This window comes from Perognathus longimembris, chromosome 19, assembly GCF_023159225.1.
Source record: "Perognathus longimembris pacificus isolate PPM17 chromosome 19, ASM2315922v1, whole genome shotgun sequence".
Classification (NCBI taxonomy): Eukaryota; Metazoa; Chordata; class Mammalia; order Rodentia; family Heteromyidae; genus Perognathus; species Perognathus longimembris.
The window spans coordinates 36143383-36167411 of record NC_063179.1 but is presented as its reverse complement, the minus strand read 5'-3'; the positions used below and the strand labels follow the sequence as shown (position 1 = coordinate 36167411).

Sequence of the window (24029 nt, the reverse complement as noted above, 5' to 3'; positions counted from 1 at the left end):
AATTCTGTCTAAATGAAAAACACTGTTGTATAATGGCAGGAATATTTTAAGTCCATGACATGTGCATTGATTTTGGTACCCTAATTATTGTATATACATTTATCTGAATTAAAGAAAGGAAGGAGAACATCAGAATGGTGAGACAAAGGACCAACAGCAAACCAATGCAACAGCAGTACTCATAAGACAAAATGTTGGAAGTGAACTGTACAACTTGGGGTGGGGGTAAGGGGGAGGAAAATAAGGGAGGGTATAACAAGTTTGACAATCAATGTTCTCATTACCGTACTATGTAATTGTAACCCCCCGTATATCACCTTAGCAGAAAAATTAAATTTAAAAAAAAGAACTGAAAATAAAGAAAGAAAGAGATGGAGGGAGGAAGGAAGGAAGGAAGGAAGGAAGGAAGGGAATTCTTGAGTATTTAGATTTAAATATGGGTTTTATGGATATGTTTTATATATTTTTATATTATTTTACTTTTTAAAAAATGTATTTATGTATTTTCAAAGTGATTTCCAGAGAGGTTACAGTTTCATACGTAAGGCAGTGAGTACATTTGTTATCAAACTTGTTACCTCCTCCCTCATTTTTCTCCCACTTTTCCTCTTCCCCAATCCCCCCGGGGCCCCCGCCAGTTGTACAGTTGGTTGACAACATATTGTCTGGTAAGTATTGCTGTTGCATCACCTCGCCTTTTACCCTTTGTCGCTCCATTTTGATGTTCCCCCTTCCCTTCCCTATATCATTATTGTTGGTATTTTCTATGTACTATGTGAAATGATGCCTTTTTCTTTTGTTTTTGTTCCCAATGGTTTAACCACTGTTGCCACTGTATTTGATTTTGCTACACTGGGTATTGTATATACATTTATCTGAATTAGGGAAGAGAAGGGGAACATTTATATATTTTTATTTCAACTTTTCTTATTTTTTCTTATTTATTGTCAAAGTGATGTACAGAGAGGTTACATTTTCATACATTAGGCCTTGGGTACATGTCTTGTACTGTTTGTTACCTCCTCCCTCATTCCTCCTTTCCCCTCCCCCTTTCCCTATCCCCCCATGAGTTGTTCAGTTGGTTTACACCAAACAGTTTTGCAAGTATTGCTTTTGTAGTTGTTTGTCTTTTTATCCTTTGTCTCTGGATTTTGATATGCCCTTTTACTTCCCTAGTTCTAATACCAGTATATATACAGTTTCCAATGTACTCAGATAAGATACAGTGATAGTGCAGGTACAACCACAGGAAGGGAATACAAGAGGATCATCAACAATACCCTTATGATCACATAAGATGATGCTAAGTGAAATGAACTCCATTTTATGGAAATGATTGTTATATCACAGTTGTAACTACTTTCAACATCCCATGTGTATCTGTAGTTTCTACTATTGATGTTCGTGTATCACCTTCTTGTGATTTTATCTACACTATCTCTGTAATCTTATCTGAGTGTATGGGAAACAGTGTGTACTGGTATTAGAATTAGGAAATTCAAAGGGAATACCAAAATTGAGAGACAAAGGGTAAAATAAGAGAAACAACAACAAAAGCAATACTTGCAAAACTGTTTGGTGTAAGTGAACTAAACACCGCAGGGGGGGAAAGGGGGAGGGGGGAGGGAGGTATGAGGGAAAAGGTAACAAACAGTACAAGAAATGTATCCAATGCCTAACGTATGAAACTGTAACCTCTCTGTACATCAGTTTTATAATAAAAGCTAAAAAAAAAAATAAAAAGAAGCTACGGTTTCACATGGCACGTTGAAAGTAATTACAACAGTGATATAACCATCGTTTCCATAACATGGAGTTCATTTCACTTAGCATCATCTTATGCATTCATAAGGGCATAGGTATTAGGCTCTTGTGATCCTCTGCTGTGACTAGCCTAAACCTGTGCTAATTATTCCCTATGAGGGAAACCATGGAGTCCATATTTCTTTGGGTCTGGCTCACTTCACTTAGTATAATTTTTTCCAAGTCCTTCCATTTCCTTACAAATGGGGCAATGTCATTCTTTCTGATAGAGGCATAAAATTCCATTGTGTATATGTACCACATTTTCCTGATCCATTCGTCTACTGAGGGGCATCTGGGTTGGTTCCATGCGATGAATGTTATTGTGCTGGTGGCTTTAGTGTGTTCATGGTCTTTTGGGTAGATGCCCAAAAGTGGGGCTGCTGGGTCATAGGGGAGCTCTATCTATGTTTAGCCTTCTGAGGAATCGCCATACCACTTGCCAGAGTGGCTGAACCAGTTCACATTCCCACCAACAATGAAGTAGGGTTCCCTTTTGGCCACGTCCCCTCCAACATTTATTATTGTTAGTTTTCTTGATAAAAGACTCTACCTCACTGCCCAGAAAAGAAATGCAAATCAAAACAACATTGAGATTCCACCTCACCCCAGTAAGAATGTCCTTTATCAAGAAAACTAACAATAATATTTCAACTTTTTGTAGGAAGCATTTACAGCTTTTATAACCAGAAACAAATTACTTTTAAAACTCCTTTCCAAATGTGTTTACTTTTATTCTCAAATTATTCATTAATATGACCTCAGTATTTCCAGTCTAAGTACTTTGCAAACATTAAATTCTTCTTGAAATTCAGTGAAACGATAGTGGCTAGTTGAAAATATGCTCTCATGTTGCAGGAAATCTGTGTATTTACTTTTTACTGTAGAGGTAATATGCAGAAGGGTAAAAGTTACATAAATCAGGTAATGAGTACATTTCTTTTTGAAAAGTGTCACTCCCTCCCTCATTTTCTCAGTGTTTTCTTTATTAAGTTTTTATTATCAAACTGAATTACAGAGAGGTTACAGTTTCATACATTAGGCATTGGATACATTTAAAGTTTGGACCCTAGAACAGCCAGAGTTCTGCGGAATGTTTTCTAACATAAGCCTCACTGGGTCTAAGACATTTCTACTTTGTCAGTGTTTGGCCCCAAAGGGTTTTCTTTTTCTGCTTTTCTCCATGCCTTATGTATATGTAATGGAACAGTTAAAGATAGTCCAACTGGACCTGATGCTGGTTGCTCAGCTCATATCTGTAGTCCTAGCTATGCTGGAAGCTGAGATCTGAGGATCACGGTTGGAAAGAAAGGCAGCCAAGACAGAAAAGCCCATGAAAATCTAATGTCCAATTAACCAACAAAAAGTCAGAAGTGGAGCTGTGACTGAAGTGGTAGAGATCCAGCCTTGAATAAAAAGGCTAAGGGACAGCATGAAGTATCAGTACTGTTACACACACACACACACACACACACACACACACACACACACACACACACACATACACACATCAGGTGCTAAGGAAAAGAGACAGAGAAGAAAAGAACTTTCAGTCTTTTCATCTGGTCCAGTTTTCGAAGTCTTTTCTCTTCAGCCATCATTCTGTCATCAGTGACAGATAATCCATTTACTACAGGGAGAAAAATGACCATAGGCTTAACCTCTACTTGTTTAGAAAACTTTTAAATACTACTGAGCCCTGAGTTAGTTATCTCTTGATACATATGTCTGCAACTTAGCATCTGCAACTAAAACTTCATTAAACCTCTAGTTCCTGCAGGTCAGCAATTTGAGACACACTCAACTCTCCCATGACATTGCAGTTCAGATATCCATCAAGATTGGAACTCGAAGTTGATACTCTGCCATACATGACACATTGGCACTGGCTGATGTCATGAAGCTCTAGTTCTTTGCCAACTACTCTTCCCTATTGAATGGTTCAAAACATCCTCATGGCATGGGAGATGTTTGACAGAGGAGCAGACCATGAGTGTTGTTGAGATCGAGTCTCAACAGTCAGAGAGGATGGCTTTTAAACTATTTCGTAGGTCCCACAGGTGAGACTTACCACTCATTGTGAAGAAGAAGGGAACTATAGAAGAGGGTGAATTCCAGAAGACAAGAGGAGTGCCATTTTGGAGGCTGGCTAACAGTGAAGGAGATCTATTCTCTAACCCCTGAATATTTCACGTCCCTCCCACATGGAAAATATACTCACTCCCTGTTACGGTCCAGAGAACTCTAAGGAGTTAGTATCACATCAGATTAAAGTATAATATCACATCATTGAAGCCAAGCACATTAGATATCTAATGCTGTGTAACTAAGTACACAAAACTCGCAGCTTGAAATAGCAGGTCTATAACCAAATGTCTCACAGTTCTTTAGGTCAGAACTAAAAAACAGGGTGACTGGGTTCTTAGCTCAAGAATTCAGAAAGTAGCAATAGAGGTAGTCACTGTGGCTATACCTTGATAAAAATCTTTTCCATGAAAATTTTTTTACAAATTCTACGAAACTATTTACCTAATCAGTTTAAACTAATAAGTGAGTCTTTAACTTATCTCTCCCACTGCTATATTAATCAAAGGAATGAATTTAATACATTCTAGTTTTGCAAATAGTTGTATATTTTCCACCGTAGAGATGGTCAATTTACTCATGATCTTCTTTTAAATATATTTCTATACTAGCCAGGGTGTGAAGTGGTATCTCATTGTGATTTTTGACTCTGTATTAATCCTGTCAATTGGAGGTTATTTATTGTTAATACTGATATACTTTCTATTTTTATGTGTACTTTTTCTTTAAGATTAGGCTCCTAAGGTATATAAAATTTGGCAATTCACATTCAATAGGACTTTGCTATGCTATTAGAAATTCTTTGAGAACATGATTGCTAGAGGCTGTGCAAACTTGCCTAAAGAAAGAATATCCTACTGTTATATATGTGCCCACTCTAATTCAGTTCTAGTTCTAACTAGAAATGATAAATTTTAGTGCAAGTAACCATCATCACGCAAAGACATTCGAACCTGTAACAACAGGAGTGTAGGAGACAGTTAAGATTTCCTAACACCTTCAGCCATTCCATTGACATATTACCCAATGAATTTACCAGAAAGTACAATGAACCAAATGTGAAGAAGCATTAGACAACCTGTCCTGAAGCAATAATCTATCAACTGGACAATATTCTCTTGTCTTTTGGAGGTACTAAGATCTGAGCTTAGGGCTTCATAGTAGCTAGGCAAGAATCCTACCATTTCAGTCACATCCCCAGCCCTGTTTTTAGCTTTGGCTGTGTTTATGGGTAGGATCTTGCATTTTTACCACAGTCTCCGGCCTAGAGCTTTTCCGATAGCTGGGATTGTGAGAGGTGAACCTCCACATCCAGCTTAATGGTTGAGATAAGAATTGCTAACGTTTCCCCCATCTGACCTGGAATATCCATTTTACCAATCTCTACCACACCAATAGCTGAGTTTACAGGCAGGAGCATCAGGTCTAGTGAGGGGTTCTCTTTATGTAATTAGGTGATCAATGTATTAATTAAGCTCATAGAATATAAAATAGCTTCATGGATAAAAACCAACCAAAGTTTGTGACAGAAAACATGTTCACAGTTCAGTTAATACCTGCCTGTCTCCAAAGAATTTGTTTATAGTGCTCACCAATAGGTCTTAAAACATCCCAGTGTGATCATTTTCAAGATTCCAATTATATATTATAGAATAAAAGACATAGTGGAGTATTTGAACCTTCCTTTCCCACACGGGAGTTATATTTTTCTATTTATGGTATCCCACTAAGAAGCTGTGCTTAAAAGCTCAGAATATTATTTGAGCTATGTGGTTTGGGACAGAGGAACTGGCAAGGCCTTCGTTTTTGTATAACTTGGCCCAAGCCAATGGTTTCTGGAGGGACTTCCAGAGCCGACTTCTGTCAAATTTACCATATGGAGTGACTGGGCTAAAATTATAGATATTTTTTCCTGACTATTTGCCTAATTTTGGAATTATTGGTACTCCCCAGGATTTTCTCCAAACACAGAGAATATGTGTTCAGAAGAAACTGAAAAATTGGGAAGAAAAAAGTAGCTCAATATGGGTGAGCTTTAATTGGCTTTCAACAATTCTAAACGGTGCCATGAATCATAAAAGTCTTCCCTGGTGTGGGGAAGAGCTTGGAACCTTGGAACACAGTCACAATCCTCGTCCTTAGCCCCACCTGAATTAATATCTTCCCCATGCATCTCACTCCTAGCATTCTCCACAGCTCAGGTCCCATCTGTCATAGGTCAGCCTGAAGAGTGTGGCTGAGGCCAGATTAGACACAGAAAAGTATGGAATTGCAACTCTCCTGATCTAACTTTGTGTTTGCGTACTGCTGAAGATCATGAACAATTCTTTATGGAATATTGTGGGAATGTGAAGATATAAAAAATGTTCTAGAAGAGGATGAAGAAAAGGAGAAGGTAGTGAAGAATCTAATAGGTTTTACATGTTCTAAACACTACAATACACCTCCTCACAATGCTAAATTCTGTGAAAGGCAGGCCTTTGCTCAATTGTCTTTCCCTAAACGTCATCATTGTGTGGAGACAAGCTCCTTCCTGTCTCTCATCTATGAAACTCATGTTCCTTTTCTCCCATTGACAGCCACTATCAGTGAGGGAGGCTCTTCTTTATCTCAAATTGTATAAGGAATTACCTGGTGGATGGAGTCAGTTTTAAAATTGGCTGACATTAGCCCAATTATGAATGTTTTCTTTAAAAATCCAACTCAAAAATAAAATCAGGAGACTTTGCACACCAATTCTGATTTTATTTTTGTTTCTTTTGCAAATAGTAGTTCTGTCTACCCTCTGTTCACATTTCCACCTGTCAAATAGTTAGCTTCTCCTTGGGGCTGGCTTTCTCTGATTCATTGGCTGAATTGTAACCAGCATTTGCATCCCTGTTGCACTACACAGGAACGTGTACTTTCTTCCTCTCATTTGTATTATGAAGTGTGCCTACCAAAGGGACTTCACACACTTTGAAGAGTTCCTCAGGCTGAAGAGAGAACACCTTCTGGTCCAAAGAGGCAGGCCTCTGAGGAACCGTGATGACCAATGTTCTTAGTGCTCTGTTCCATGGCTGTCCACTTGTGTCACAGTCAGCTTAGGGCCTTGCTTAAATCACAAAGGCCAGAGACTCTGAATATCAAAACAGGCACCTCAGGTGTTTGGTAGGAAATATAATGTTTGAGAATTATCAGTCTTCCTGGGTGTCTGACAGCTGTCCTGCTAGGCAGGGAGGTCCAATTAGAGACATCTGATGGATTTCAGGAAGTAATCCTAATTTACCATAGCAGCAATGAGGAAGATGCAAGTTTGGTTGGGAAAAGACAATCCATCAATGCTGACCATTTTTCTTCAGTGTGTCCAGCATTGAATCAGGTAGCACAGTAAGGAAGGAAGGTTGTTAAGCAATTTTGTATGTAAGAAAAGAAGGATTTGAGCCTTCCTTTGCAGTTTGCTTTCCCTCTTAGTCATCATAAAGAGGAAAGGAAGCCCTGGATTTTTGTGGTGACTTGAACTGCAGTTACTATGAACGTTACATTGAAATATCCTATCGTCACTTGCTTGTACTGTGATCTCTTCAAGGCTCCAGCCTGATATGGCTGACATGTGAACCGTGCTCACTTCCTGTAATCTCAGATGAGTCATTGCACAAGCTCAGCACACCACACCAGTTTCAGAGATTCTGTCAGTTAACCAGGCTTTGAAACCCAGTGGAGAAAAAATTGTGTGTTTTCTTCAGAGGTAATCAATAAATGACAAATTACCATAAACATGCAGTTTTATTCATTGAGTATTTTTGTTTTTCCCCCACAAAAACTGACAAGACTACATAGTGAATTCTGTATAGATTCCAGTTGTCTTCACACAGCTAATGCACGCACATGAATTATTCATATGAAATTGTGAAATTTGCTTCAGTGGTTTTTTCTGAAGTCACCTTGATGTGTGACTGGTCTCTGAAAATGTGTTGCATGTTAGACATTATGGTCCATTCAGCATATAGAATTCTATCCAAACAGCAGCCTGTGTTCGTAAACCTGTTACCATCTATGCATGAATTGTGGTTCCCATATGTTAACTCTCATCAGATGTCTCTATGTGCTTTAGCCCTTAGGTTGACATGTCTTCACCCACCACCCTGAGAGTCAGTCCTCACAGCTGTCATTTGTGTAAGGGGTCCGGGAAAGAGGGAACTGTTGTTCTCCATGTGATTGCTCTTAGTGAGGTAAATATAAAGGAATCAGAACTATAGATAAAAGGAGTAGGGATATTCCTGTAAGGACAGTCTCCAAGCTCAGGTAGAAGTCAAATAGAAGTTGCCAGAGAATGAGAGAAAAGGGGTATTTGAGTTTTCTATTGCTGAGTAACAAATTAATGCTAAACAACACATCACTTCTGCAATGGCATTGAGTCAATGTCAACCCAGCTGACCCTCCTGCTCAGGATCTCATAAGTTTAAAGTCATTGGAACCAACTGTTCATTTCTAGGGTCTGAGGTTCTCTTCCAAGGTCCTTCAGATTGTTAGACTTTAGTTCCTGTATGTTGAAGTCTAAGGTTCCTTCCTTCTTGCTGGATGTTAGTCTGAGGCTGCTTCCAGTCCTGAGGTGCCACCTGCAGTTTCTCACCTTCACACAGACTCTCTCTCTCTCTCTCTCTCTCTCTCTCTCTCTCTCTCTATATATATATATATATATATATATATATGTGTGTGTGTATATATATATATGGGGCATGCAACACACACACACACACACACACACACACACACACACACACACACACACACACCCCTCTCTGGATGCAGCAGTTGATTGCTTCAAGGCCAGCAGGAGAATGGGGCTCTTCAGGAAGTGCCGAATTCTTCTTTATGCACTTTCTCCTGATTCTGTCAGGCCCACCTAAGACAATCATAATTTTACTTAACCCCAAATCAACTGATTTTTTTAGCTTGTGACCGAATCAGCTCATTTTCTTTCCCATTTTAGTGTGCAATCCAATCCTAGAAGTGGCAGTTATGTTCACAGACCAGGATCCTATGTAAGAGAAGGGACTACATAGTACAATTCTAAAAGGAATGGAAATCTTGGGCGCCAATTTAAAACTGCACCTGTATCAAGAAGAATATTTTAGTGTCAAAATGGAAATCTGGAGCAGTAACCAGACCAGTGTACTGGTCCATGTGTACTTTGTTGTCTATTAACAGACTCATTTTAATATATAATTTTAAAATACAGAAAATCACACAATAAAGTATTACGTGAGAAGTCCATGATATGTGTTTTCACAACATACTATCAGTTTTAGAAATATATATGCATGTCATACAAAAGTAGATGTAAATATATCCACCATTAACCTTAAATATTTCTGGGTGGGAAATTATGGATGATTTCTTTATGCCTTTTCTTCTGGTAACATTCTCCACTATAAATATGTATTTCTTTTACAATCATGATTAATTAAAAACTATTTATGGTATTTGCAAAAACAAACCCAATCAGGGTTCTTTTTCTTTCTTTTTATGCTAGCACTGGGGCTTGAACTCAGCATCTCATTCTCTCACTTTTTCATTCAAGGCTGGTGTTCGACCACTTGAGCCCTACACTGACTTTTGGCAGTTAGTTGTAGGTAAGAGCCTTGTGGACTTTTTTTAAAATCTAGGTTGTCTTTGAACCAGGATCCATGGATCTCAGCAGTTAGGAGTGTAGACATGAGCAACAAATGCCTGGCTCACAGTTCTTTTTGCAAACGTTAGTGCTTCGGGTTTTTATGCAACTTGAAAAGCAAGCTCAGGCATGAGCTGCCCATCTATGGAGGTATTCTAGGCTCAGCTAATAATGTAATGGAAAGCCCCCCATGTCTGTCTCATAACCACAAAATGGATAGAGAACTCAGTCTTTACCTCAGTTTCCTTCTATCTAAAAATGCAGAAGAGAAAAATTTTGTACTTCTCACAGGGCTCAATTATAGTGTGGTTGAGACCAGAACTCCTGTTTGTCAGCAAGCCTGCTCCTGTATGTGTATGTGCACCTGTGTGGATTTGTGTGTGTGTGTGAAAGAGAGGGAGAGGTAAATGTGTGTATATCTGTGTTTGTACGTACACACACATACGCACCCCTGTACACTTACCAAGTGCTCTCCAGTCATGAAGTTCATTCTCAAAGGTAGATGGTTGGAGATATAGGGTGTTCTTCCCTAGAGGGGTATCTCCTGCGTCCCTGAAGTTTTAAACAGAGATAGCCCCTCCCCCACTGTCACATCAGCTTTGAGAGGTTCGCATGGAAGAGCAGGAATGATTCCTTAGAGAACCAGAGGCGAGTCTGGAAAGGAGGCTCACTGATAACCAAATCCTTCAGACACATCCTCAAGTTTTCAAGAGAGCAGTTAACAGCAAAGAAAAATGTATTTTTAGAAGTTGTTTGGGAGGTGAAATGATTTTTTTCGGGGGGGGGGGGAGCCAGGAATGAGTAGAGGAACTTTGAGTTAAAATGTAACAGAATGAGTCTCCCTCCCCCCCATCTCTCTTGCTCCAAAAAAATTAAAAGCAAGCACACTGGAAAATGTCACCAAGTCGGACACAGAACAAACAGACCACATTTCTAATTCACAGCAAGGTGGTTAAAATAAAAAATTCTTAAAATACATATTTTAAAATTAGATTTTTGACCTTCGATAGGGCTTATCGTGCTATTTATACTGTGGCAGAAGGAGCTGGGTTTTTTTTTTTCAGTAGTTGCTTCATCAAAGACATGACTCACATTTCCTTAAGCACTTACACCATATGTTTCCTGAGGTAAAAGAAAAAGTCCTAATTTTTATACATAATTAGTGAAGTATGAGCAAAAATATATGAGAAATCATGTAAAAGACTCCTTTGGAAGCATGTGGTTGAGAAATGTTGAGTTGTAAAAATTACAACTATGTTAAATATTGGACTGGGATTGCCACTAGGTAACTTATAAATATAAATGAGAAGCAATCACTCCATGATGCTAGTTTCATCAGTAAGAAAGGAAAACAGAATTTGAAAAAAACTTGTACCAATGGAAAAAAAAAATTGCAGAAAGATATGTACACTTAAAATGTGAAATTGAGTTTCTTAAACATACTTTGGTTCAAATAACTAAAAGGCATGATTCCAATACTTCAAAAGAAACAAAATGTATGCTAATTGACATTTAATGACATTCTTATATGTATATAAGCTGTGACCATAAGATAATGAGTATCGTTTTGTAGCCAGCGGAAATAAAAATGAATTTATCTTTTATGATTCATTTTTCCTTAAATATCTTTACATAATGCACAATTATTATTGTTAGGGTCCAAGGAAATATATGTTCATTTACATGAAGAAGAAATGTACTCACTGCCTTATGTATGAAACTGTAACCCCTCTGTACTTTACTTTGACAATAAAGGGGGAAAAAAAGAAAACACAAACAGAAAGAGAAAAGAAGAAAAGTAGATATAAAGATGTTAAAACAGAACATGAGAACCAGCATCTCAACTTAGGAAACCTATTTCTTTTTTTTTTATTTACTTATTGTCAAAGTGATATACAGAGGGGTTACAGTTTCATACATAAAGCAGTGAGTACATTTCTTATGGAATCCTATTCCTTACTTGGGGCTCAGATCACTTGACATTTTTATCTCATAAACACATGTTTTCAGGACAGTAGATTTGGGGAAAGAAAACGTGTACTATTCATAACAAACCTTCTGCATTGGAGAGGTGTGACATTTCCCCTACAACTTATCTGTCCCTACAACCCCTGCCTCAGGCTGTCAAGGATAGAGAGGTCATCTGTGTCCTTCCAGTCAGGCCTGGAACCGACAGTCACTCTCTATCTCAGTACACGGTCTCCCTAGTCATCCCAAGACAATTCATTTCTGACTTTTCAACACCTTGTCAGATTCTACTTCCCACTCTCTCCAGCCCTCTTCTGGACTCCCAGATTCAATGTATCCTAACAACTCTCCTTCCCCATGTAGGTTCCCTTGTACCCATAGTAATCTCACTAGTTGCTTACATCCTCACATTTGAACCTTCTATAGCTTTCTAGAACCTATTCTCAACACAGTAAATAGAATCTCAGCACACCAATTCAGTAAAGATGACCCTTTCATTCCCTGTCTCTGCTCATCCCCCTAAAGTCCCCTTTGGTAGAAACCCCACACCACTCTGTAACTCCTTGTCGCGCACATGGAGTCTGTCTTTACAAATGTGTGTAGCTTCTTGGGGAGCCTTCCTCCTATCCTCCCTGTGCTTCCTTCCATGTGGTCAGCCACTGCTTCAACAGGTCACCTCCTTCAGAATGTACTCCCTGCCCCGTTCCCATTTCCAAGCTGGAAGGTCTTTGTTGCCCTGGGACTTGCAAATCTCTATTACAGCCCTTAAGTCATTAAGTTATAGGAAGTATTCACTAGTGAGTTTTATGTATGGTCAAGAAGCCCCCCAAACTCCCTAGGAGCTAGCACTATCTAGGATGCATTAAGCATTAAGATGACAAAGGAGTATGGATAAGTAATGAAAAATATTCCTGCCTAACAATTAAGGAAGACAAAAGGAAGGACAACTCTATCATTTCTGTATTGTCTTGACAACAGTCAAAAATGCCTTGGGTTGCAGAAAACAACAGCAAGGAAATTGAAAAAAGAGTTGTGGCCTTGATATAATACACTGTCAGAGTCAGATTATCTGTGCTTTCTCTCATGGTCACAAAATGGCTACTTTTCCAAAGTAAAGAATGGCATAGCCTCATCCCCAGCTATGAATGCACACGATTCACCCACATTTCCTTCCCTCACCCCACCAGTCTCTCTTCTATAGGAAATACTTCAGACTGTGTGTGGAAATTATTTAGGACAGCTCCAAAGCTCTACTCTTCCAGGTTCAAATTACCTTTTCTTTAGATACTCTTTTCTGTTTTCTCTCTTCCTTGATCAGAAGGTACCAGGCATGCTCTCGTCAATTGTTTATCATTCATTAACATTCTCTCTCCCTCTCCCTGTCTCTGTCTCTCTGTCTCTCTCTCTGTCTGTCTCTCTCTCTCTTTCTCTCTCTCTCTCTTGAGCTCCTGCCACACATAAGCACTCTTCTTGGGGCAAGTGGTATTTTAGAGGACAGGGCCATATTAGACTCCTCTTGTCATGGAGCTGTCAGAGAAATAGAAAGAGGCAGATAAGGTATACCTCCACCACACACACACACACACACACACACACACACACACACACACACATACACAGAGAGATAAAGAGATAGACATTATTTCAGATAGTTATTGAATACTACCAAGATAAGAATGACAGAGGGATGAACATGGTTGTGGTAGTGATGTGTATGTGTGTGTGAGTGCATGCATGTGTGTGTGTGTGTAGTATAGGCATTTGTATTTGGTAATCAGGAAAGATCTCTTTGAGAAGTCACTCCTCTGGAAAAGGAAGAAGCTTTGGAAGTAAGGAAAAGTAGAAATTAATTTGATCAAATGATCTGGACCTGAGTTAGGAACAAAATGGTACCCAAAGTAGACCAGTACAGGGAGACTGGATTGTTCACAAGAGATCACCTAGTGTAGGCAAGACTACAGACTAGTTATGATCATATGTTCATATCCATCTTGAGATGTGCCTGGATCTAAGTGTGGCACACAGTCTGCACATGCCACGGCATATCCAGTCTGATAGGAGCAATCTTCTTATGATGTGCATTATATTTCTATGAATACTGGCTACATTTATGGGACCCTTCTGAAAGTTGTGTTGTCTCTTTGGCCCCCACTTTGATTTCCAATATAGTTTGATGCACATTGCTCACATATTTCATGCACTTGCCCAAATAAAAGGACTAGTCACATATGATGTTAGATACTAAGATGAGTCACATCACGCTTCCACCACAGGGAAAATAATACACAGTCAAAAGTAAGACTGCATCCTATCATCAAGAAGCTTGGGGAAACCTAAATTACATATTTGAAATTCAGGCACTCGTGGAAATGAGATAATCCAGGCTGTCTTGAAAATGCTGTTCTTAAGAGTTTTTCCCCAAATGCGAAACTGAATGATAAAAATAAAACGAAATTGGACAACAACAAAAAGTGAAAAAGAAAAACCTAAAAAAAGAAAAAAAATGATAACTCCAACCAGGCTGGAATTTGGATGAGAAGAGTCCAACTGTCAGTACTTAAGTGTGTGTGAGCCAATTAAATATTGGCTTTCCATTTCCTGGAGGCCCTAATTGCCGTCCCCACAGCAGCACCTGGCCCAGAGCTTTTTCCTGGACTATGGAAGTCAGACATTGGTGCTGACAGCTCCGGTGACTCCTGGCCTCCTTTCTTTTGGATCCCAAGCCGGGAGCATGGTGTTCTCCAAGGCAGCCTTGTGAACTTCTTCCCTGCCCAGGCTCTTTCTTGCCCTGCGTGCAGCACCTGCTGTTCAGGCAGCAGGGAGCCTGAGGACACTCTTCTCCCATATGGCACTGAGTTTGATTCATCTTTTCCCTCTTTCCTATCAGTGGGTATTCTAGAAGACAGCTTTATGATGACATTCACAGCTAGCATGAAAACCAGATAAAAATAAAGCAGGATGTCAATAAAGAGCTAATGATGTGTGTCTGTGTAAATGTATAATAATAATAAAAAGAATAGACATCCGTTTGTAAAGGTACCATTTGAAAGCCGAAAGGCTTTAAATGAAGCCACTTTACAAATGGACCAACATATGTGAATGTTTGCTTATGTCTTTCAGCCATGAAAATTGCCCCATCGACAGTTGACTTTGAGTTGAAAAGCACCCTATAGACACTAGATGGATTACTAAAACACCTTCTCTAAATGGTCATCTGACTACCTTCATGGTGGATGTTTCAGGAGAGAGCTGGGAGCAATTTAGGGGTCTAGGAAAAAAATTTTAAACAGGCTGATAGCCTAACATTTTCTAAAAACTATATTCAAAAAGCCAGGAATCCCCAATGGCTCTACCACTTCCTAGCTGGGGGTTTTAGGCAAATCTCTTGCTCAGTTGGAGACTCATTACAGCTATGTTAAATAAGGAGCTGGTCCTGGTCTAGTAATCAAACTATAATGTGCATAGGAGCCTAGACATTGTATGGCATGGAGAAGATAAGGTTCAGAAACAGGGTAGGCATTCAATTTTCTCCAGTCTCATTTCTTCTGTTTCTTGAACAACTTCCTATTTGCATTTTTATGCAGTGAATTCTTGATAAAAAAACATTGCCTTAAAAAAAAGTCTAAAAGAGGGACTGGGAGTATGCCCTAGTGGTAGAGTGCTTGCTTTGTATACATGAAGCCCTGGATTCAATTCCTCAGCATCACATATATAGAAAAAGCCAGAAGTACTGCTTTGGCTCAAGTGGTAGAGTGTCTTGAGACGAAAGAAATAAGGGACAGTGCTCAGGCCCTGAGTTCAAGCCTCAGGACTGGCAAAAAAAAAGTGTAAAAAGTTTAAAAGATTAAAAATAAAAAGCTTTGCCAGGTGCTTTTGGCTCATGTTTATAATCCTAGTTACCATGCTCAGATCTGAGGATCATAGTTCAAAGCTAACCCAGATATAAAAGTCTATGAGATTCTCATCACCAATCAACCAGCAAAAACTAAGAAGTGGAGATGTAGCTCAAGTGGTAGAGTAGAAAAAGCCTTGAGTAGAAAAAGCCAAATGAAAACAGGAGGCCCTGAGTTCAAACTCCAGTACTAACACCAAATAAATTATATATTATATTTACATATATGTACGCATATGTAATGGGTTCTATACTAATAGTATATGTTAATGTTATATATGTGTGATCCAATATATAATTATACACTAACATTTTGTATTTGATAATGCATATATTATAAGAAACTCTCTGATATTCCTAAATGTTGCCTAAGCTCCTTACAACTTCAATATTCTACCATTCTAACTGAAGTATCCACATGCTAGATAACTATCTTTTGAGGTTCACAGATTGTCACAGATTGCTAATCAGTGATAATAAACACCACGCAATGGAATTAACTGCTTCAAAGAAAGTAAAACACATCAATGAGAGAAATATACTACTGATTAACCCAGAATACTGCATAGAACAAACAAGAAGCTCAGTTTTGTAATTAAAAAGAAAATTTTACAAAAATCAGGGACCTTTCACTTGCAGAAATCTATGGTGTTTTACCCATTCTTCTTATTATATGGAAGCTCTGGAATCTACTGGTATTTCTTTCAGTACAAGAATGGTATGTTAGGGAAGTCTTTAAAGGTTATATAATGTTGGGACATTCTAGAAGGAACCCATAAATAATGTTAAATTCATTACCTAACTATTGCTTTAAAGCACACTGTATGTGCTTAGTTCCCAGGGGCTATGAGAGATTCATTCATTCATTCGGAAAGTGTTTCCTGGACATCTTTCTTGTAGGAGACACATCAATACTTGCTTCATCAATGAACAAAACTGACCTGCTTAGATGTCAGGTTGGTGGACTGGGCATATGTAACACAGCTCTTTTTTGCAAGGACTGGAGTCCTGTAGGGGAAATAAAGTGACAGTACACTCAACAGTTAGAAGAAGCTGCTATTGACCTTCCATGTATGGTAGCTTCAAAGGAGGCAGACACCTAGACTTGGCTAGACCTCAGGCAGGGTAGAATTAGATAGCCATCCCCACACAGTAGAAATTATTGAATATATATAGTCAGTAATGGAAAACTAGGATTGGATAGGAAGCATACACACGTGAGTAATAGAGAAGTAATTGTGGGTGGAGATGGGGACAAGCCTTGGTGAAAGGAGACTTGAACAAGAGTTGAAGAATTGTAAACAGTTGCTTTGTAGAGTTTGAGTTGTTGATTGAAGTGAGTCATGATGTGGAGAAGCAAGAAAGCAAATGTTTTCCAAGAAAGCTTAATTCCGTGTAAATGAGATAATGAGGAGATGGCACGTAGGGAGGCTAATGGAGAGAGCTGAAGAATCTAAAGAGTAAGAGGATCTAGAAAGAAATTAGGGTTCCATGAAAATTCTTGAAGGAGCTTAATTTTCTTCTCCATACCAACATAAAAACTTAGCAGAAGTGAACTCTTTGATAATGTTTTGAGTGCATTTCTCTCTCTCATTTTTTCTCTGTCCTGTCTCACCGATAGATAGACAATAGGTAGATGAGAGATAGATAGATAGATGACAGGACAAGAAGTGGTGGACTGTGAACAAGTATTGAAGTAATGCCTGTGGCCTCAGGATGAATACAAGGCAAGGAGAAAAGCACCATAATTCTCATACTTACCCTCTGCCTACTTGTTATTTTAACTCCCATTCCACATATTCATATCCTTAGTATCATGTATTCATATCCTGCTATCTTTGTGGTTATTTCATAGAAACAAGATAATTTAAATCACTATTTTATAAGTATAACTTCTATTTTGTTACTCTAAGCAAATACATATTTATTGTAGACAATGTAGGAGGTATAGGTCATCAGGAAAAACACTAATATTGGAAATGAAAGATATCATTTACAACAGAACCACATAAATAACAGGTAATATGCTCATTCTGTAATAATTCTGATGCTGATGTTATCATGATAATGGTGGTGATGGTGATGATGGTGATGAAGGTTCTAGCATACATACATGCATACATGCATGCAAGGCAATGTTCTAAGTATTTATGTAAATTAAGATGCATAATCTTCACAATGGCTTCAAAAGTTGTTCCTAATGATTGTCACCTGTATTAATTGATAGATGAAGTGTCAGAGAAAGGGATAGACGAATTGTGCTGCTATGACTAAAATATGGAACCAATCCAGATGCCCCTCAGTAGACGAATGGATCAGGAAAATGTGGTACATATACACAATGGAATTTTATGCCTCTATCAGAAAGAATGACATTGCCCCATTTGTAAGGAAATGTAATGACTTGGAAAAAATTATACTAAGTGAAGTGAGCCAGACCCAAAGAAACATGGACTCTATGGTTTATCTCATAGGGAATAATTAGCACAGGTTTAGGCTAGTCACAGCAGAGGATCACAAGAGCCCAATAGCTATGCCCTTATGAACACATAAGATGATGCTAAGTGAAATGAACTCCATGTTATGGAAACGAGTGTTATATCACTGTTGTAATTATTTTCAACATGCTATGTGAAACCATAGCTTCTTTTGTTTATGATCCTCTTGTATCCCTTCCTGTGGTTGTACTCACGCTATCACTGTATCTCATCTGAGTACACTGGATACTGTATATACTGGTATTAGAACTAGGGAAGTGAAAGGAAAGATCAAAATCGAGAGACAAAGGATAAAAAGACAAGTGATTCCAAAAGCAATACTTACAAAACTGTTTGGGGTAAATGAACTGAACAACTCATGGAGGGAGAGGGTAAAGGAGGAGGGGGAGAGAGGAATGAGAGAGGAGGTAACATTACAAGAAATGTACCCATGGCCTAACATATGAAACTGTAACCTCTCTGTCCATCACTTTGACAATAAATAAGTAATTATTTTTTAAAATATAGTTAAAAAGGGGGGGCGGGGATAGACTATCTGGTCAGGATCACACAACAGAAAGTCAGGATCACACAACAGAAAGGGGTGAGGGTTGGGGATACTTAGAGGACTATAGCGTCAAAAAAATAAGATTCAAGTTTTTTCTTTGTGTTTTTTTTTCCGTTTATTTTTTTTCTTATTTATTGTCAAAGTGATGTACAGAATGGTTACAGTTTCATATGTTAGGCCTTGGATACATTTCTTATACTGTTTGTTACCTCTTCCCTCATTCTCCCCTCCTCCCTCCCCCCTTTCCCCTTTCCCTCTGCCCCTATGAGTTGTTCAGTTGGTTTACACCAAACAGTTTTGCAAGTATTGTTTTTGGAGTCATTTGTCTTTGTATCTTGTGTCTCTCAATTTATTTATTTATTTATTTATTTATTTATTTATTTATTTATTTATTTATTTATTTTTGCCAGTCCTGGGGCTTGGACTCAGGGCCTGAGCACTGTCCCTGGTTTCTTTTTTTTGCTCAAGGCTAGCACTCTGCCACTTGAGCCACAGCGCCACTTCTGGCCATTTTCTGTATATGTGGTGCTGGGGAATTGAACCCGGGGCCTCATGTATACGAGGCAAGCACTCTTGCCACTAGGCCATATCCCCAGCCCCGTGTCTCTCAATTTTGGTATTCCCTTCCACTATAATTCTAAGAGAACACATCAGTTTTCAGTTATGTAAAACTTTCTAGAATGAGTTACATTCAAAGATTTCAAATCCCAAACAATGTACTCTAGATAGGAGCTCCTAATGTGAAGTTCCTAACCCTAAACATGCTTTCATGATAATCAATATGGAACTCAATGCAAGTGATAAGCCTTCACCTTGGGTGGCCACCCACAGTGGGAAAGGTGTTGGATGTGCTCACTGCTCCTCCTCAGCTCTGCTCTTCTGTGTTTGTGCTGTGAACGCTCCATTTTCTGTGGGCTCACCACCCCTCATCAGATGATGGGCTAGGGCAACCCAGAATGTGTGTGGGGAGACAATTCTGTCTTAAAGTATGAAATGAATGTAGATGTAAATGGACTAGGGTCCTTCTTGTGGGACACAACCTGCTGTTGCCTCTTTTACAATGAAGAAATGTCTCCTATTTGGGAGACAAATAGAAGTTTGGAACAAATAGAAGTTCACAAGTAGATGGCATAATGTCAATCAAGGAAGGACTTCATAAATGGCTTTGAACATTATCCACATTCTTCAAAGACTCAGCATTATTTTCAGGTCATAGATGTGTAGTTACTGGAATTTTAGTAAAAAGTACAGAAATTGTGGGACTAAGGGTAAAATAATGCAGTGGTGATACTCACTAGACACTATGTTGAAAATGAACTGTACAACTTAGGGGAAAGAAGAGGGATTCAGACAGGAGAAACTGGGAGAAAAGGAAGTGTGTGACTTCCAAAAGATATGCACTTAATACCTGACTTATGTAACCATAATCAAACCCTTCCATTGTTAAGAATAATAAAAGAAGGCCTCGGTGTTTCTCCAGATGTAATGTTTTGTAGTTAACAGATTAACCATTGCCTGTTGAGCTAAAAAATTCTTAGAAAACTGTTTTTTTCTAGGAGTTGTTTTGTAGATACCACCATCTTTCCATCGTCATTATCTTGTTTGATTTATTCTTGGCCAAACTGGTTAGATCAGGGAGGCTGATAAACTAAAATTCTGTGTTGCAAACTAGCTCTGGTAAATGAACTGAGACCCCATTTCAGATCCATGACCAGAAAAGAGAGAGACATTATCATGCTCAGAAAAGTGGCATGGAGTTTGTGATTTAAATGTTACTAATGCATTTGCTAAAGCTTTCAACAAAGGTTTATTCATTGTGATTCTGCCATGTGAATTCAGAAAAGCCAATTATCCAAACAAATGACTAGAGGAAATGATAGCACAAATATGCTTGAGAGGAATATTTCTTTCCCACAGTTGTTTCTTACTTGAAATAGAATGTTTTATTCCTACAAGTTGAACTGAGGCAAAGGTCTAGTGACATCATTACTGCTATGAGGTTAATTTGACCAAGGCTGTCTCTCCAGACTCTGGCACTCAACTGGTCATATGCTTGACAGGGAATTGGCAGAGTCAACTGAGATAATAATTACCCACTTACTGTGTGTAAATAGAATCTGAATTCGAATGCTATTACACTAGGGTCATCATTTTGCACCTGATGTTGTTCTTGTCATTAAAAAGACTTTGTTTCTACATCTAATTTATATAGGATGGGATATTACATGGAAAATAATAATAACAGTGTTGAGGGACTTGCTATGAGGGAGAAAAATTACATACATATCTTGTTTTCATCCTATAAAGTCCTAAGAGAAATTCTGTGTATTATTCACCCAGAATTTTGTAGGGTACAATTTGGAGGCATGGATTTGACTTTCAACTTGACTTAGAAATATTTTTAGCTAGTGAAAACTTCCTGAGATCTTGTAATAAACCTGAGTTTCTGAAGCTTGGTGAATTTTCCACAGAAGTCTCCAGCCATTGAATTCATAGTAGTTCTGTGTGTGCACACTTGTGTTTATATTCCTAGCATGCAGCTAAAATGCTTTTTATTCTCTGTAGTATACAAAAAAAAAAAACAGTCTTTCTGTTCGCCTAGAAATCAAATTTTCTCTGTGTATAAGAGTATGACATAGAAAATGCAAGTGGGAACTACATCCTACTCTTGTGATCTTAGCTTCTCAAGAGGTTGAGATGTGGAGGATCATGACTTGATGCCAGTCTGATTATCGAAGTTCAAGAGTTTATCTTTACAATAACTCATAAAACCCTGGGCTGGAGATGTGGCTTAAGTGATAGACTGCCAGCTGAGCAAAGAAAGAGAAGCAAGTAGGAGGCCCTGAGATCAAACCCAAGTATTATCAAGAAGGAGAGAGGGAGGGAAGGAGGAAGAGGAGCAGGTGGAGAAGGTTGGAGGAAGAAGAGAAGGTGGTGGTAGTGAAGGCAGAGGAGGAAGAGGAGGAGAAAGGAGAAGGAGAAGGAGAAGGAGGAAGAGAAGAATGCAATTGGGCTTGTTCAGAAACAGCTTCCTCTCTGATGTGACCCTTCTTCCCAACCACACCCACTAAAAACCAAGTTGTGGATAAAGCAAGGGCTCTAAGTTCTGGGCTTCAGTACAACCATTAGTCACACATCGTGTTGCCTCATGAGATAAGTTTGGTTTTGTCCATGGAGGTTCATGTTCTATTCCATTCTAGGATCAAACTGAATTAGACATGTTCTTTGGGACAAGAACAGCATGCCAGTTGAATGCAGCAAGATTGATCACTTTGCAGGCATCAGCTGGGATGCAGAGGGAATTTCTGGAACAGGATTTCCTGGAACAGGATTCAGAGTTGCTGAATTCTAAATCTTTATGTATTGCTTTCCTGTGGAGTATAAGTACTGTCATACATAAACCACTCTACTCTCCTTGTGCTTCTTTTGAATTCTTCCACCAAAGTTTCTCTTCAACACACCTGGTGGACTCTTTCTGGTTTTTCATCTTGCATATATTAAGTACATGGCGATTTATCTTGGATATAAGGTGTCTCACCGAGCATCTGTAGTTCAAGTATATTATTCCCTAACCAATTACTAATTTAAGTGTATTATTTACTGTTGAACTTATTGAGTACGGGTACATATAGTTGCTTACTATGAGAACTGCAAGATGGGAAAACTGGTAAATAGGTGGTAATGTAGTAAAGACTGGAACAGAGGCTCTGTAATTAGTGATGTTCACACATACCACTTCCTTTCATCCTCACACCAACAACAGGTAAATTTTACCAGGGTTGTCATGTACTATATTAAAGTTTGTGCACTAACTAAAAGTATTGGGCTTAAGGGAAGAGTAATGCCCAAATCTGGCTATACTCCTGAAGATCCGTGAACCCAGGATGCTGCACCCATCCAGAAGAAATGCCTTGGGGGTTGGAGGAATACTGAGGCTCGAACTAAGTATGTTGTACTCTGCTTTGTTCTTTCACTCAAGGTTGAAATGAGCCATCCCTCACTTCCTGCTTACCTTCTGACTGAGTAGAGGTAAGAGTATCTTGAAGTTATCTACTCAGGCTGTCTTTGAACCACAGTTCTTAGCTTCCTTAGTAGCCAAGATTACAGGTGTGAGCTACCAGTATCCAGCTCAAGAAGGCCATTCCCAATAGGCATAGAGTTCCTACATAGACTAGCATTGTTCTAGAGGTAATCATCCTTTTCTATCAGTGATGATCAGAAAGATCATTTCTCACAAATGTATCCCGGAAGTAATAAAGCAACAACTAACAATCTAGCCAATTTGGATGTACAACCCTAACAGCAAAATATACCAATTCTTCTTTTAAATAAATTACATTGCTTTATTCCCTGGGGAAAAAAGTTTATTGTAGCATATAAAAATGCAACAACCATCAAATTGTGTACTTGGCTTATATATCCTTTCTTGAAAATAAGTTTTAATGGGAATTGGGCTAGAATGGGAAGGGTTTAACTGGAGGACATTTTGGAGATGAAGATTGCAAAAGGTCTCAAAAAAGAACTCTCGTTGGGTGTCAGCGGCTCCATGTTTGCCATCCAGGCCATTTGGGAGGCTGAGGAAAGGAGGAGCATATTTCAAGATGTGTCTGAGGAGAAAAGCTTAGGAGACCTTCCCAGGTCACTGCCAGTGTCTGAGCAAGCTGATGCATGCTTTATCTTCCCAGTTCCATGGGAATCTGAAATCGAGAGGACCATAATTCCCAGCTAGCCTGAGCAAAAAAGTTTGTAAGACTCCATCTCAACAGAAGAAAGCTAGGGATATTGGCATACATCTGTCGTTCTAGCTAGGACAGGAAGTCTATAATAGGCAGATCATGGTTCAAACTTGCACCCAGATAGGAAGTGAGACCTTATCGCAAAAATACCAAAAGAGGGCTGGAGGCGCACCTTAGTAGTAGAGCACCTACCTAGTAATTACAAGGACCTAAGTTCAAACTCCAGTAACATCTCCTCATGGAAAAAACACACCATATTTCCTAAGGAAGCTGAGGAACTAGATTTCAGCTTTTTATATATAGTATATTACAGAATTCTAATCTCAAGCTTCTGCTGAAATTTCCAAATGGCCTATTTACCCAACAGGCTGTTGGTTGATTACAAGCTATTAGTGACTATTAACCTATGAAATTGTATTTACAGTTCATAAATGTATTTGATGTTCGTAAGCTTTGCCAGGGAACAATGCTCAGTCAACACTTTCTTTGCCTAAAGGGTGTGATCAAAGAGCATGAAGCATGACAAATGACTATTTAGCCTTTAAATCTGTAGTTGACAAAGGATGATAATTCATAGGTTGATGCATTCATCTCCCTTTAGTACTCCACAGAAGCTCTAACTTTCACTTTCAGCCTTGCATGGTAAGATGTCTAATTAAAACATAATTATACTTCTGAATGGTTCCCTGTTCAATGATCTCAATTTTAAAGTTTCATTAATGAGGTTAACCTGATGCAGCTCAAACCATCATTGTATGTATGCAAAAATATCACCTGTGGCTGGGAACAAGTATCTCATGCCTGTAATCATTTGTAGAAACTCAGGACACTGGGATCTGAGGATCAT

At 38.7% G+C, this 24029-nt stretch overlaps 1 protein-coding gene and 1 long non-coding RNA gene across 2 annotated transcripts in view; both read left to right on the top strand.

Moving 5' to 3' along the window:
* The window catches only part of Pde4d (phosphodiesterase 4D), a 1139603-nt gene that overhangs the window by 367118 nt on the left and 748456 nt on the right, over nt 1-24029 (top strand). The gene's annotated exons all lie outside the window — the stretch shown is intronic.
* Nucleotides 17819-22175, top strand: LOC125367636. The gene is made up of 3 exons (XR_007214116.1): nt 17819-17829; nt 21832-21835; nt 22064-22175. It is a non-coding gene; the product is annotated as an uncharacterized LOC125367636 (long non-coding RNA).